The sequence below is a fragment of the Tribolium madens genome, unplaced genomic scaffold (genome assembly GCF_015345945.1).
Source record: "Tribolium madens isolate multiple individuals breed KSU strain unplaced genomic scaffold, Tmad_KSU_1.1 Scaffold_19;HRSCAF=116;Tcas5.2_LG9, whole genome shotgun sequence".
Lineage (NCBI taxonomy): Eukaryota > Metazoa > Arthropoda > Insecta > Coleoptera > Tenebrionidae > Tribolium > Tribolium madens.
In genome coordinates this window covers 11,633,824-11,649,165 of record NW_025400983.1, presented here as the reverse complement: position 1 = coordinate 11,649,165, position 15,342 = coordinate 11,633,824, and the positions used below count along the sequence as shown (strand labels likewise).

The window sequence follows — 15,342 nt, the reverse complement described above, 5'->3', positions numbered from 1 at the left end:
TTAAATATTTCTATTTCTGATGTTGACTGGAAATATTTCAGTGAAAGAATTTTAAGATGATGTCTGTGTCGTTTACCTTAAATCGTAAAATAACCTGTCTGGCCTTGCTATTTAATTTTAAACCTATAGAAAAGTAATTGAAAAATTGTGTTTACATGAAAGTAAAGATGATATACAACAAATTATCTTTTACCATGACTTTCAAAGTTTGAATTTCAGCTTGGTGACTACTATTAAATAACATGAAATTTTAGTCAACCATGCAGCATGAGAGAATAAAATAATAAAACTTGTGACTTGTGACATAAAGTTATTAACAAATAATACATGAATGAAGAATAAACGAGTTTCTACAACATTATTTTATTTTTTTATCCCCTGTTCGTGTCTTTTGACACATTTTACATAATTCACCAAATTTATTGGCACAAACGGGTCATCGTAGTAGAGAGAGAGAGTTTTCCCTCTTGAAAATTGTATGAATGAGGCATGTGAGCTTGAAAATATAATATAAAATATATAAAATATTACTGAGATTTTTATATACAGGTTGTGTACAAAACGTGCTTTATTATCTCATACACAAAAATTTATACCCTCAATACATCAATAACACTAGTTATAATTTTTTTATAGATTTTGAGGCAATGAGTTCAAAATAATTATTTAACAAAGTCCACCACGTCACGTTTAAGAAATACGTAATTAACAAAAATACAAAAATCGCCAAACAATAAATTGAAAATGAGTTGTAATTTTCAAAAACTTTTGTGCCGATATTTGAAAACATTTCAGATCTTGATGAAAACGCTTGTCCTCTTCGTCACTTAGAAAAAAAAAAGTCCAAATGCGAGTCACTGCTGACCCATTTAGACCCATCTGGTGATAATTTTGCAATAATTCAACAACAATTTGAATTTGAAATAAATTTTAAATCGGAGGCATTTGTGCAGAAAGGCAGAAAGCAGGAAAATTATCGTTCGAAACAAAAATTTAACTATTGTTTTTGTTCAATTAAAGGTAAATGAACATAAAAATAATAATTTGATTAAAGGTATATTTAACAAGTTATTATTTGTAAACTAGTGAATTACTCACATACTTGCAATAACAAAAAAAAACAAATTCATAAATAAGCTAATTACTTTACGATTCTCCTTCTGTAGTTATAATTAAAACTGAATCTAAACTGTCCAATATAATAATTTAATAAATATAACAAAATTTAATGTTTCAAATTTGTTTTTATTAAAATAGAAATTTTTATATTTTTATTGGAAAATTATCTTCGGTAATGTTTCCACATAATGAAACAGCCCTTTTGCATAAAGTTAATAAACATTTGTTTCAATTAATCTTTGCGTTTCCACATTTTTGCGACAAAATAGGTAAAATTGATTAATAGTGGTAGTGGAAAACGGATACCCTATTGCGGATCTAAAACAGTAGGTAATTAATAAGTCAAACCTTTTATTGAACGTCAAAATTAATTAAGTTTTTTCGTGTGTTTTATATTCCAAATTAGATTAAAGATTAAATCAAAAATGAGCAAAATAAATTTTGACATAATGTATTAATCAGATTTTTTCAGTACTCTTAACTGTGACATGCAGTTGCAATTTAAAAAATAATACATAACATAGCATACAAAAAATTCACAATAAATGTTATCAATTAAAACAAAAACATCCTTTATTATAAATAAAAACAAAAATATACAGGGCGATTCAATTACTAAATATATACAAAGCGAATTTGCACAGCTGCATTAGCACTACATTTTTTCCTTATTTATTTTCGCTACATCTACTCTGGCTACAAATAAGTGCATATGCAAACTACCCCAACAAGGACACCCTCCTAAGGGTTGCATTGATCAAAAAAGGACACCCTTCAATAACGTGTACAATCAATACAAAAATTCAATTCTACGCTTGCGCTTGTTGATTCTCCGCACTTCGAAAGCAGGAGAGTTGTGCACAGAGGGTCGTACGACTTTCCCACCCAAAAGCTTTTGCTGCTGCTGGAGTTGGTAGCGGCTGTTGACTACTCACCAACAATAAACGAGTGGAGTGGAACAGTTCGTTGTAGTCGTTAGTGCTCGTGGTTCGTGTTGTTGGTATCGTGTTATTCGTTGTGTTATTTATTATTTTTGTTTTAATTATTTTTCGCTTTTGGGCTCGATGCAAATACACCCTTGAGGCAAAACCAGACAAGGGTAAGCAGTTTTTAAATTTTTTTACAACTCGAAACAATAACGACCGAATTCTTTACACAATAATTTTATATGAAAAATTGTTCTGTTAATTACTTGTGTATTAAATCGATCGTTTTATCCGACCTTTTGCATTATTTGCCACTGGATATTTTAAAGAAATATGGACTGTTTGACATCCTTGAAAGTGAAATTTTTGTATTTACTTTACACACTCGTGTCATCAAATTATTCCAATGATAACTGAGTATTTTTGTCTCGTTTTTTTGTAACATGATAATCAGAGATGATAAACTCGAGTCTGACAAATGTTCGTATTATCTAAGATAAATCAAGTCAACACAGTTGTGGTCTCCTTGTTATTTTACATTTTTCTTTGTTTTCTTCTTTATGTTCTCATAAAAAATGATGGTCCTACATTTGATACGATTGTAACATTATGTAAATAACAAGAGGGTGAGGAAATCCATCAAAAAGGATAGTTTGAGTCTGTTCTGGGTATGTTTAGGGCCTTAGAGACGCCTGGTAACCATTTGGTAGTCTTGGGGTAGTGACGCAAACATTAGTTTAATTAAGTTCAAGTTGTCTGATTTAGATAATTGGATGATCAAGAGATGAGGAATTTTTAAATTTTTTGTTCGAGCAAATTGTGGGAATAATTAAGAAAATTGCTTTATCCTCAAGCAGTTAGCACATGGTTTAGTTTGTTTTTATTCTAATAACGGATTTAGCATTTATTTATTGTAAACGATTCTAATTTTATTGTCTTTTGTTTTTTTAAAAATCCAAAGATAAAAGCAATTTGTTTTTCAATGTCGTTCGAGTATTATTACTATTATTCATTAAAGGCTAAATTGTGGTAGGTTTCCATTAAAAAAAAAAAGTTACTATGTTTATCTCGTAAGTATAAACAATTAATTAATATTCAATTTTTTTTGAATAGCATTTTTATAGCCATTGCACACCTATAAATTTATTTGCCAAAAAATTTGATAGTTTCGCCAGAATAACATCGTTTCCAGACTTTTGAACCACCCTGTATTGACGTCAATATTATTACTATTATTCATTAAAGGCTATGCGATATTTTTGGAATTTGTATATTGTGAAAATTATTTTATTTATGCTTCGGTAAGTGCTTCCTGTTACCGATATTGTTTGAATATTTTGACGTCAATTCGGGGTGGTATTGATTATTCACAGCTGCTGTAACTATGTATTTACCTACCCATCCAACGCAACGGTGAATACTTACTTATATACAAAACAAAACAAATAAAAAAATAAAAAATAAAACAAATTAAATAATAAAATAAAAGTCGTGACACCATAAATTTTATTCTTCAATTATGTAACAATAAAAGACAAGATAAAACGTTTTAGTAGCATCTTTAATCTTGAGTTTCACCTACAATCGTTTAATACCTGTTAAAGATTTCGACTGAAAACTTATTATTCTTTATTTGACAAAGTTGGAAGTTTTTGCTAAAAATCATTTGTGCTTGGGATTTTGATATGAAATTGGTAACATTGAAGAATGTAGAGACAAGAATGATATGAAACTTTCAGAATCACAGGCCGCTTTGATTACAAACTGTTTTTCTTTATTTTTAAACTCAGGTGTAATTTCTGCTTATCCTATCTGGGATGGCATTTGTGATTAAACTTAATTTATTATTTTTAATGTTTAAGTACCTATGTCTTAAATTCTCCAATATGGAAATAAATCTCTAAACACAAAAAAGAAAAAAATATATTAAAAGTGTCCGTTATAAAAATATATTTTTTATTTTTATAAATAAAAAATTCAATAAGTATTTCACTGCACCAAGAAGCATTGTGTCATTCATGATCAAATTATAATTTGTTTCCCTTCTTTTTTTTCTAAAAGTCCGTTTTGGAAAAACACGTTTTATTTTCAATTAGGTAATTTAAATTTAGGTATATAAAATTTTTGTAATTGTTAATTTGGTACTATAAAAATTAAACAGGGTTCTGAAAACATTAAAAAAACTTATTTTATAGCCATAAGAACTATGTATAACCTTCAGAAATTCTACACACAGTCTAGAAACATTTACAAATAACTAGTTTACAACTTTCAAAGCTATTCCAGCCCTCAACCCTCATGAAACTATTTGAAAAGGTACGAATTTGCTTCCAGGTAAGGTAGATCGATTCGTAGTTACTGTTAGAAACCTGTCTGAAGCTCAATTATAATTTTTTTTTTTTCATTTACATATTCACCTACTTTGTTGTTGTCTTTTAAAATTATCACCATAAAAGGTTATTTCTCTTTGTAAACATTACAAAACTAAAAATATGACATTCCACTAACCTTGCTAATCCCCCTAAAACCCCAATTAGACATTTGTTACGGCATTGTTGACTCAAACGAAAGAAGCGATGCCCAAATGTCATGCCGCTTGCTCTCTTAAATTATTTTGATTATACGCTATAAGAATTACATTTTTTACTCGTGTACTAAAACAAAACACGATGAAACCTTTATTTGGTCAAGATTTCCTTTCTTAACTGTATTTCAATTTCATTGGCCATTAGCCTGGCATGCAAAGGGGCGTAAAAGACCACGAATAGTAATTAAAAAACAGGACTAAAAACCTAATTGTTTATTTAAGCTTCACTTAACTCGTTCTGTGAAGATAACTGTAATGTCAAACCAAAACTAAATACCAAAGCAGGTTATCTGTTATTAAAACTAATAAAATGGCCAAGCTTAATTAATGTGTAAAAATTCCCAAGTGAATTATTTTATGATTTCCCAGTAATAAATTCGGGAGCACTGAGGTCACATATTGATTACTCCTATGTTTCTGGTCTAAGGGCAAGGTCATATGTCCCCTGAAATAAATAAATTATGACAGCTTGAATGAATTGAGCCATAAAATTTAACTGTTGCCATGTGCGTGTATTACATTGGGGTAAGAATTAAAAGAGCTCCATTTTATCATCACACATGTTCGAAAGTCGAGCTTTTGTACACCGAAACAACCCTAAAATGTCTCCCCAACACCAGCAAGGGCTTGGAATCTAAATATTGAGTGTAAATATCCAAGATTTGGTGTTTTTGAAACGACCTTCCAAGGCAGGCGAGTCTGTGGTGCCTTCGGCAAGAAAGGTTGATGGCTTGGCATACATAGTTGAACTTTTGATTTTAATTAAGTGAAATAACAAAGTTGGTTTAGCATTTTGAATCAGAATTATGGGAATACAAGTGTTTGAAACAATCATCTTCCTTGTTTCATCACCGGAACTTGAGATAAACAGTCAAGAATTATTATGCAGAATGGCCATGCGATTCATAAATAAACTATCAAATACGGAAATAGATTCAGTTGAATGACCCAATGAAGGCTTTACTGCACCTGTGGTTTATTGTAAAACACGTGGTTGGAAAATAATCAATAGTGGGGAAGGGTTAGGGATTGTCAGGGAAGGTGTGGATATCCGTTTTAGTTGGTGATTTTAGAATTTTATAAAGCTTGCTTCACTAATGGAAAGAAAAGGTCCAAGATTCAATTTTAAAGTCGGATTATAACAAATTCAATGCATTTTGTAACTCTCTTTGTTATTTGATTATTACAAAACCCGGACAAATTTTAATGATTATATTTACATAACATTTTTTAAAATGTTTTTGATCGTAAACAAGCTAATTCCAGTAGAAATATTGTTGGAAAAATTGAACAGCACAATGTGTAGAGTTTTTAATTAGAGTGCCACATTACTTTTCCAACATAGATTCAAACCCTTTCTTTACATGAAATATTACCTAAATGTGGCTGATAATAATTAGTTGAGAATTTATTGGAAAAAGCTCACACTGAAACACGTATAATAAATTACTTCTTATTGCATGTCGTTAAGTGTATTTTATGTAAGTTTAATTTTGGCATAACACTCGTAATTTATTTATTTCAGTTATTCAAGATATTTTATTTTATGATGTCACGCGAATTTAATGATTTCTGACGGAGAATAACTCTGGTAATTATGAAAACAAGGTGTGACAGACATTTCGTTGGCTAGTTACTGTCATAAATGAAGAAGTTAAATGATCCACGATTTCACATTTGCAGAATAATAAATTAATAAATTAAGAATAATACATAATTCATAAGTTTATTTTTCGACACTGTCAAAATTTACGGTTTTTCTCCCGTGTAAGGAAGTTTTGACAACTGTTTGGCATTTCTCAATACGAAACGTCAAATTATTTTTAACAGATTTAAAGCAATTTTAAGCCTAGTTGAGTCTAATTCGAAGAATAAAATGTTGTATTCAACTCGTGTGAGTGTAAATCGGACGCTTTATCCCACTTCGTGGATAATAAACCATTCTTACACTCGGGGTTTAATAATCCTCTCGTGAAGTAAAGCGTCAGATTTACACTCAAACTCGTCGAACTATTTATGAAAAGCGGTTTGTAAGGTTTATGGTAACATTTATTTTTTTAGTATTACATACAATTGTTTACTAATGAGATAAATATTTCTAGAATACTAAAGGGAAACTTTGACCAAGTCTCAAAAGAAAACAAATGTTAACAAAGCAATAAACGTAATAAAAAATCAGAAAAACTTCTGAAACGATAACTTAGCTCATATTTTTGTTATCTATTTTATTTCGCATACCTTGTTTTGAAATAGGTTTTTCAGATTTTTTCAGGAAAATTTTACACAAACATTTGGGTTTCAAATTAGTTTTATATTTATTACCCGTACAAACCGTCGATTTACAAATTACTTCATATTTCTCTATTATATTCTAAAAAATGTTTTCATGTTTTGTCAGCTTATTGTGTCTCTACCTGCAGTGAAATATAGGCTTTTTATTGCTCACCTTTAGATATTATTAACATAATTATGTATATGTAATGGGTTTTTTTTTTTAATTTGGCGTCAAAGCTGTCCATGAAAGTCTCATTGTGAACGAACCATAGAATTGAAAGTTATTAATCTGACATTTGACCGGACGTATAAAAATTGTGGTCCGTTCACAATACACTCAAGTCACCGCCAACTATGACGCCAAATTTAAATCAGCACCTGTTATAATATTTCAAGTTTTTGGCATATAGAGTGGACACTAAATTGTTTTTTATTGAAACGGTTTTTTTTATTTTCTGAATGAGTAAATTGCTTTTTATTATAGAAATATGCATTTGAGTAGTTAAACCTATAATACAATAATGACAATGTAACAAGAGAATTATGTAATTTCCAACCATTCAATCTGCATAAAATTACCACTTGAACCAAAGTTAAATAATGAAAAAGGTTAAAAATAATCCACGCTCATTTTTTCCTTAAGTAGATTTGCTATAAATACAAATAATGAATAATTCGCTGTATGACGTGTTATTATGTGGGAAGTCTCAGTTATCCACTCCAGGTCATCATCCTACTCGATCCTAGTTCTTCAAGGGAATAAATAACGCTCAAGCTGAGCTCAAATTTCATTATTACTAAATAATTATCTTTGGATATAATCACTGGAGGATTAAACAGAATTAGTCTACACCAAGTCCCCAGATTACACACTTAATTTCCCCAAAAAGGTGAGGGATTTGGAAAGCGAAAATGATTTTATCTTGAAATTGTTCAAGTACGTGATGAAATTGAACAATTCGTTCGGTTAAATAAACTTTTAATGAAATTCAAAAGACCTGTTTATGACGAATTTAATAAAAATCGTGCTTATGTAACTGAAACAGTTTTCATCGGTTGCACGGCTGAAAAATTTGTTATAATTGGATGCATTGTCTGGAATTTTAATTGTGGAATTTAATTAAATTAGGAGATGGTCAAAGCAATTCACTTTCTCTTGTTTCCTAGTGGTAAAATGCCAAATTGCGCGTTTCATGCTTTTGACATTTAAATGCAGTTTTATTGGGATTGTTGCGTTCTATTAATTACCATCTGGAAGGATTCCAACGTGAAGGCTTGGCAAAAAATGTTCCTAAAACCTGCCGTCATAGAAATTTTATTTTTGCAAAAACTGGTTACAGTGTGTGACAAATCGTGTCTAGTTTAGCACAAACGGCCATAAGGAAGTCGATAAAATCTAAGTTGCTTTTGGAGAATCGCTATAGCGATCTAAAACTTGACTTTTTGACACTTGGAGGAATGTAACAAGACTAAAAATGCATCTGCAAGTCGGTTATTTCTGGACGAATGGCCTGGAGGACATTCCCAGTGCATTTTCCTTGCTTTATTTATAATTCCAGCCGTCTTTTTGGATTCTCTGCATTTTTCCCTCAAATTTCGCCGAGGTCACTTTATTTAAGACCAAAGAAGGTTTGTTTTAAGGTTGTGTGTATCTACGACCTTGATTAGATCATATTAACTGTTCTTAAGTTTCGGCAACGGACCATTTGGTCATTTTAGGCATGTTGTCGAGCTGGGTTTCTTATATGGACAGAGAGCACAATTCCTTATGGCAATACAATGGTCAATGCCGTCTTGTTGCCTGCAAGACTTTGTGACTCACTGCATATGTCGAAACGTCTGTCTGCTGCCAAGTGCTCTTCCACTTTTCTCTTTTAATTCAAATCTGGTTTTACACACAGGTTTCTAATTTTTATTATTTAATTTACATGTAATAATTTTATTACATATGATCTAAAATGGAGCGTCGTCCTTATTGTTTGAAAGTAATTTAACTTTCTGTAATAAACATGAAGTTGCGAAATTGTTAGGGAAATTTTTCTCATGATTTAAATGCGACCAAATTTGTACATAATTACGACTTTTGTTCTATTGTGTGACTTGGAATGGTTTGAGATGATTGATTGTTTAATGCTATTCAAATTAAAGCATGGTTTTTGCATAACAGCGCCTTCTTTGTGCTTTCTTTTCACCATGTGTGTCACAAATTACCAACTGGGAGCAGAAAGATAAACATGAAATAGAATCTCGGCTAATTGTTTCTGTTTATTATACTGGCGTTGCTTTGCAGCAAATGTGGCGAGTTTAAATATAAATAATTAGCAAACGCAAATTTATGCATAAAAATTTCCAAAAAAAAATTAAAATCAGACTAAAGTGGCAAACCTGCATTATCTTTCTGTTAATTAAGTGAAAAAGTATAAGAAATGAGATAAAGCTGTCGCATTGTCGTAGTTTTATTTTTATTTTATTTACTAATATTATTAATATTTATTAATATTACCAATATTATTATTATTAATTTGGGACACTTCTGCCAACGTCCAATAAAACTACATCTTCACTAAAATGAATAGTCATTTCAGCACCTAGACAGAAAGTAGACTTAATTGCCTTAGTAATTACTTGTTCTGAATTGTATACATTGAACGGCGATTTCGCATTTTCACAAACAAAATAATGATTATTATGTGGTGTTTCAAGATTCAACAAAATACCACATCTTAAGACGGAAAACACTGAAACCGCAACATATTGGAATGTGATAATTTATAGTTAAAATACCACAAGTGCACGATTTCTGTATGAAAATAGTCTTTAGACATACTTTTAAAATATGTAAAAGCATGTTTCAAATTTTCAGAACGTGATGTAATTTATTTTGTAGTGTTTTTCATTAAGTGGCAATTTTATTCTTATGAGTTTTCAAGGAGGCTTCACCGAAATTCATGAGTTGTCGCCAGAAGCTAAAACTTGGTTGTCTACTTTCAAAACTTTATAATTTCATTTATGTACTTTGTTTTTTTTTTTATTTATGACATTTACAGGGATGAATATACAGGGTGATTCACGAGGAATAATGAGACTGACTAAATTCTCGATGCAACCACCATTACATTTTCGCAAGTTGCTTTGCGACACTTTAAAAAAAAATATCATTTGAATCCACGATGCCTATTATTATCATCAATCATCATTGTCATTTTTAACAAACGCTACAAATTTATTATAAACTGAGCAAAATGTGGACGTATTCCAATGATGAGAAGACTTACATGATTTTTAGCTTATGGAGAATGTTTGAAGAATGCATTTCTTGCTGTCTGTGTGATGCCCAATGATGTCCCGAAACTGAAAGAAAAAGCACCTTCTGACACAATCAGGTTAGTTTTTGAGCAAATTTGGTTTCTGTTAAGTTATCAAAGCGAGGGGTGGTACCCCTGGATGAAGCTTGAATTATGGCTTCCGTAAATCTTATTATAATATTACCCATTATTTCAATTACTTCTGTTTTTCATTATTTTAATGTCAAAACTGACAAATTTTAAGTGTGCTCCCTATGATTTCATATTTATTACAAATAATTTTTGAAATCACCTGACCTATGAAAATGTAATGTTGGTTGCATCGAGAATTTGGTCAGGTTCATTATTCCTCGTGAATCACCTTGTATATACTATATATTCTTATAAATTGAGAAATGTCTCTCAAACACTACTCGTACTAATATTATAATTCTTTTTCATGTTCTACAAGTACATAAAATTTTTACCTTAAAAAATGGCAAATGAAATTCAGATTCGGTACCAAATAACGGTTATTTTCTTGTTTTATTTTAAGAGCGTTCTCCACCATGTGGTACAAGGTGGTGGCTATTTATTTGACTGAGTGACAGACATATGGAGGTAACCACCAAATAAATAACCTTTTACTGTATCAGTGGCTTGAAAGCTATTACTTGTTTTCTTTGAAATGTTCAACATGCATACATTTAAAAACGGAACTAATTTTAACACACTTAAGATAATCTATCGACTTACAAAGAGAAAATATGACGTAATAGGAAACCTGTAGGTAATAAAATCCTCTTATTACCTTTAAAAGCAACAAAATATTTTCTGGATCAAATCTAGTTCCTTGATTTCATAAAGTCAAGGAACTGGAAAAGTATTTTAGGTCAATTTGTTTCAGTTGATTAATTTAATAATAAGTAAAATGTAGAAGGAAACAGCGAGTGTTGGTTTAATAAAAAAATATTTAAACGAAATTGTAAACAGCAATTAAGGAATTGCTTGCGGAATTTGTTGGATAATTGGTTGAGTAAACGGTCACTAATGAATTATTAACAATGACCATAATTTTTGTACTATTATTGTTATTATGGGTATTAGATCTATGAAGGAAAAGTGCACACTTTCCATTTTTTATGATTTAATTTATTATAATGTAATGAATCATTTCTTGCACTTGAATCCAATCTGTTAATTCCATATCGAGATAGGAAAGGTCGCAATTTTCGATACTTAGACAAACACCTTGAAGAATAGACACTGACCTACTAAAGTAAACACTGTAAACACAGCGATAATACAAATTTATTTCTAACTCTTATTAAAATATTACTAATTTAAAAGAACCAATAATCAGGTGAGGCTTTAACCTTTAACCTTAGCCTAGCCGGAATTGACAAAAATCCTAAGTGCTTTTGTGTGGCGAAAAGACCATCAGACATGAGGACGCCTACCGACGCCTCGCCGGCGTCGCCGTCCCAAATTCCAACAAATAAACTTTCGTATTAATTAACCCTGAAGTAAAAAGGAAATTTGCTGCGGTTTTTCCTTCCATAAAAATTTTTGATATAATAATCGCACAATGTGTGCTATCTCAGAGGCGTCCGTTACTCAACTTTCTAAACCTTGCAGGAATAAGGAAATGTTCTAGTCCTTCAAGTCTTGTAATTTCAGATTGAACACACGCTATCGCTCGCTATCGGCGTTGATGGATAGATTCCCGAGCTCCATTAAAATTAGAATCTACAGTTAGTTAAAGAACAGCATATTGTTTTATTGGTGTCTATTTTCTAATAAATTGCTTATTACGGCAATAAACCGATCGTTTCTATCGATAAGGGTATTAAAGCGTCAAGACGTGATGCTGAAGAGCTCTGGATGTGAATTAAACATAATTTTTTGTGTTGATAGCCAGCATCCGGTGATACATAATCACTTTATCGCAGCAACAGCTGCACGTACTTTTAATTTTTTGTATGGGAGATGAATGAACACGCTCGCTTTTACACACTCTTTTCCCTGATATTTATTTTTTAAATGTTGTACAGGGCGAATCAAAAATTTCTATCACGAGTGATGTTTCTTGACGTTTCATTTTATTAAATATGATCTGAACATAAAATTAAAAACTTAAAGCTAAAACAAACAAAAAATAGCTTACTGTGGGTATTTTTAAAGTCTTAAATAAATTGCAATAATAATTACAATAAGAACTCAATAACGAAAACTCGCAAGTAGAATGTTTTTTTTTTATTTAAAGACTATCAAGACTTTAACAAAAATCATTTATTAATTTTATTGAAGTGTTGATTTAAAATGTAGTTAATAAATAATTTTTTCAAAGTTTTGGACTTAATTTTTTAAATTTATTATTCTTCCAAAAAAAAATTAATGCCGGTCAAAAATGTTTATTGCAATTTTACCACATTGTCTTCAAATAAAGAGGAATTTGATAACATGATAGATAATTATTACAAACACTTTGTCCACCTTAAATGTAACAATTTGTGATTTTTATTTTGTTTCATATTAATTGTAACTTACTTATTACTTATTATAGTACTGATTGCTATTTCAACAGAGTGTAACATAACTATATTTGCTAATTTTATTTTATTATAATATCGCGGAATTTGTGTATTTTTTACATAGCAGTAATCAACAGAAAAGTCCATTTGGCTTGTAAAATTGATATTAAACGTGTTTTATTAAAACTGCAACTGGATCTATTATTCTGTTACTTGCAACAGAAAATTGCTTGTTTCTTTTTTAATTTGTAAGAAAATTAAATTTCGAAACTTTTTTACTTCGCACAAAATTTAGATTAAAGTCTACTTTAATTAAAATGTAATTGGAATTATTCTATTTTAATACTAGCGATAATTGAACAATAGTACTGATCACTATTTCGACAAAGTGCAACAGTAGCCTACTTGTTTTTTCAATGTTGTAAATTAAAAACAACTCAATGTATTCTTTGCAGATTATTAAATTTTGATATTAATTTTTCTGTTTCTTACAAAACTTCTATATTTACTTAAATTGCGATATTATTATTTTATGCAATCAGTGATGGTAGAACTATACCTAGTGCATATTGATCACTACAGATTATTTGAATCAAATTAAATTTATTGGTTTTTCTTTTTCTTATGAATATGATTGTGATTTAATTGTACTGATGGTTTTGCGGACACCATTCTTATTCAAATTACTGTTTGAGAATTGAGGAACTGCAATGAATAGACAATTCCTTGCAGATCTAGCGATTAAATAATGCACAATTTAATGACATGTCCAATTACAATAGAAAATTGGGTTCACGATTGACCGATGAAAGAGATTAGTTGGGGCGCTATTCCTTAGAAAGTAAAATGTAAGACTATTACTTTTCACGGCTTAGAGCAGATTAACGTTTGAGATAATTAAAAAAATCGATTTTGAAATATTCACTGAACGGAATAGGTGATCCTTTTAGTAAGTGATATTCCTAATACCTATGCTTAATTAAAACACGAGAAAAAGTACGTAATTAATTGACGTATACATAAATATTAAGAAAAGGAAATTTATAGTGGATTTATTGCGTTATGCCCGCATAAAATAAAAAGTCGTAATTATTTGAAAAGTTACACATTATCTCACTTTCTATAAATTAATTTTGTGTCTCATTTACAAAATACATAAATTTTGCAATAATGTTTGCAGCCTGTCGTGTTTGTTACAGAGAGAGTATAAATAAACAAAACACAATCTCCACCTCTCATGTTTTGCTACATACATTTCAATAAACATCAAAATAACCGTATTTCCACTTACATTATTTTCATAGTATCCACGTTGACATTTCCTCGTTCCAATTCATTAATCTTTGAAATGACACAATTGATGCACATCCTTTTTTTTTGTTCTAGCTTAAAATATTATTCTACATTATGTTCATGTCAGAGAATGTGCACGGAACGGATTTCCACCGTCTATGAATTTGCGTCACAATCTGATTAAATGATACAATATGCGTGATTCCTATTTCAGGGTTACGATTGATTCACATTGCAATGTCAGTGGTGTTTTCTCACGAAAAAAGGTATTTTGATTTTGGTCGGTGATAAGAATATTTTTGAAAACGTGTTAGCCTTCACATTTTTAACTTTAATAAAAATTATTGAACAAGATCATAAAATGTAAACCCACAAAAATATTAAAACTGCTGATTTTACAAATAAGGGCACAAAGCGACAACCAAATAAATAAATAAAATTCAAGTTTTATCGATTACCTTCATATTTTTTTTAGATACTATATTGCTTTGTCGCTTTCCATAAAGTTTTCTAATTAAGGAGCATCAATAAGATATGGAGTTCTTTAGATTTGAATAAAGTTTGTCCTATAGAGAGTTTCGAGTTTCATGGAGGGGAGATTATACAAACTTTCAAACTTCTTTTAATGTTCTTTCTTTCATTCGTTTGTGCCATCGATTTTCGCGTAAACTTTAGAAGTATAATTTTCTTCTCTATTCGCATCTTTGATCTAATTAAAAAAAAGTATTTGCCTTAATTATCAAGATTGTAATAAACTGGAAATTATTGCAATAAAAACATGATTTTTCACTTTAGGTGAAATGTGAATTTTGTCTGCTGTCCTACATGCAAATAAGTAAATGGAATCATGTAAAGTTTAATATGTGTGTAATTAAAACGTAATAAATTCAAATATACCTAACTACGAATGCTAATTATATTGCGTAGGTTTGTTTATCCATTTAACGTGTTACTTAAAGATTTGCATTTTAAATAATGTAAATGTAACGGTAGCAAAATAATTTTTTTGGCACAATTACATTTAGCATGAATTTACGCAATTTTCTAATTAATAAATATGTGTGTAAAATAAAAGAAACAAAATATCTTTCAACAAAAAAAACAACTATACATTATACATCTATACGACAGCATTGACGAAATTGGTTGAAAATTTAAATTAGGATAAAAAAACATCAAAAAAGTTCTTTAGAAGTAAACTGGAATTGGCAAGTAGAGCAAATTTTAGATTTTTGGATTTTGAGGACTAAAAAAACACTTATTAATTCTGTTCCTCGTTTTTTTGCTTCTAACATACGAAAGAGAATTTTTATGATAGATTAAAT

General features: G+C 30.0%; 1 protein-coding gene across 1 annotated transcript in view; it reads left to right on the top strand.

Moving 5' to 3' along the window:
- The first annotated feature begins 1,977 nt into the window (after positions 1 to 1,977).
- Positions 1,978 to 15,342, top strand: part of LOC123010874 — a 40,271-nt gene continuing 26,906 nt past the window's right edge. Inside the window, exon 1 of the mRNA XM_044408045.1 lies at positions 1,978 to 2,218. The gene's annotated coding sequence lies outside the window, so the exon portion shown is untranslated. The remainder of the gene's footprint in view (positions 2,219 to 15,342) is intronic.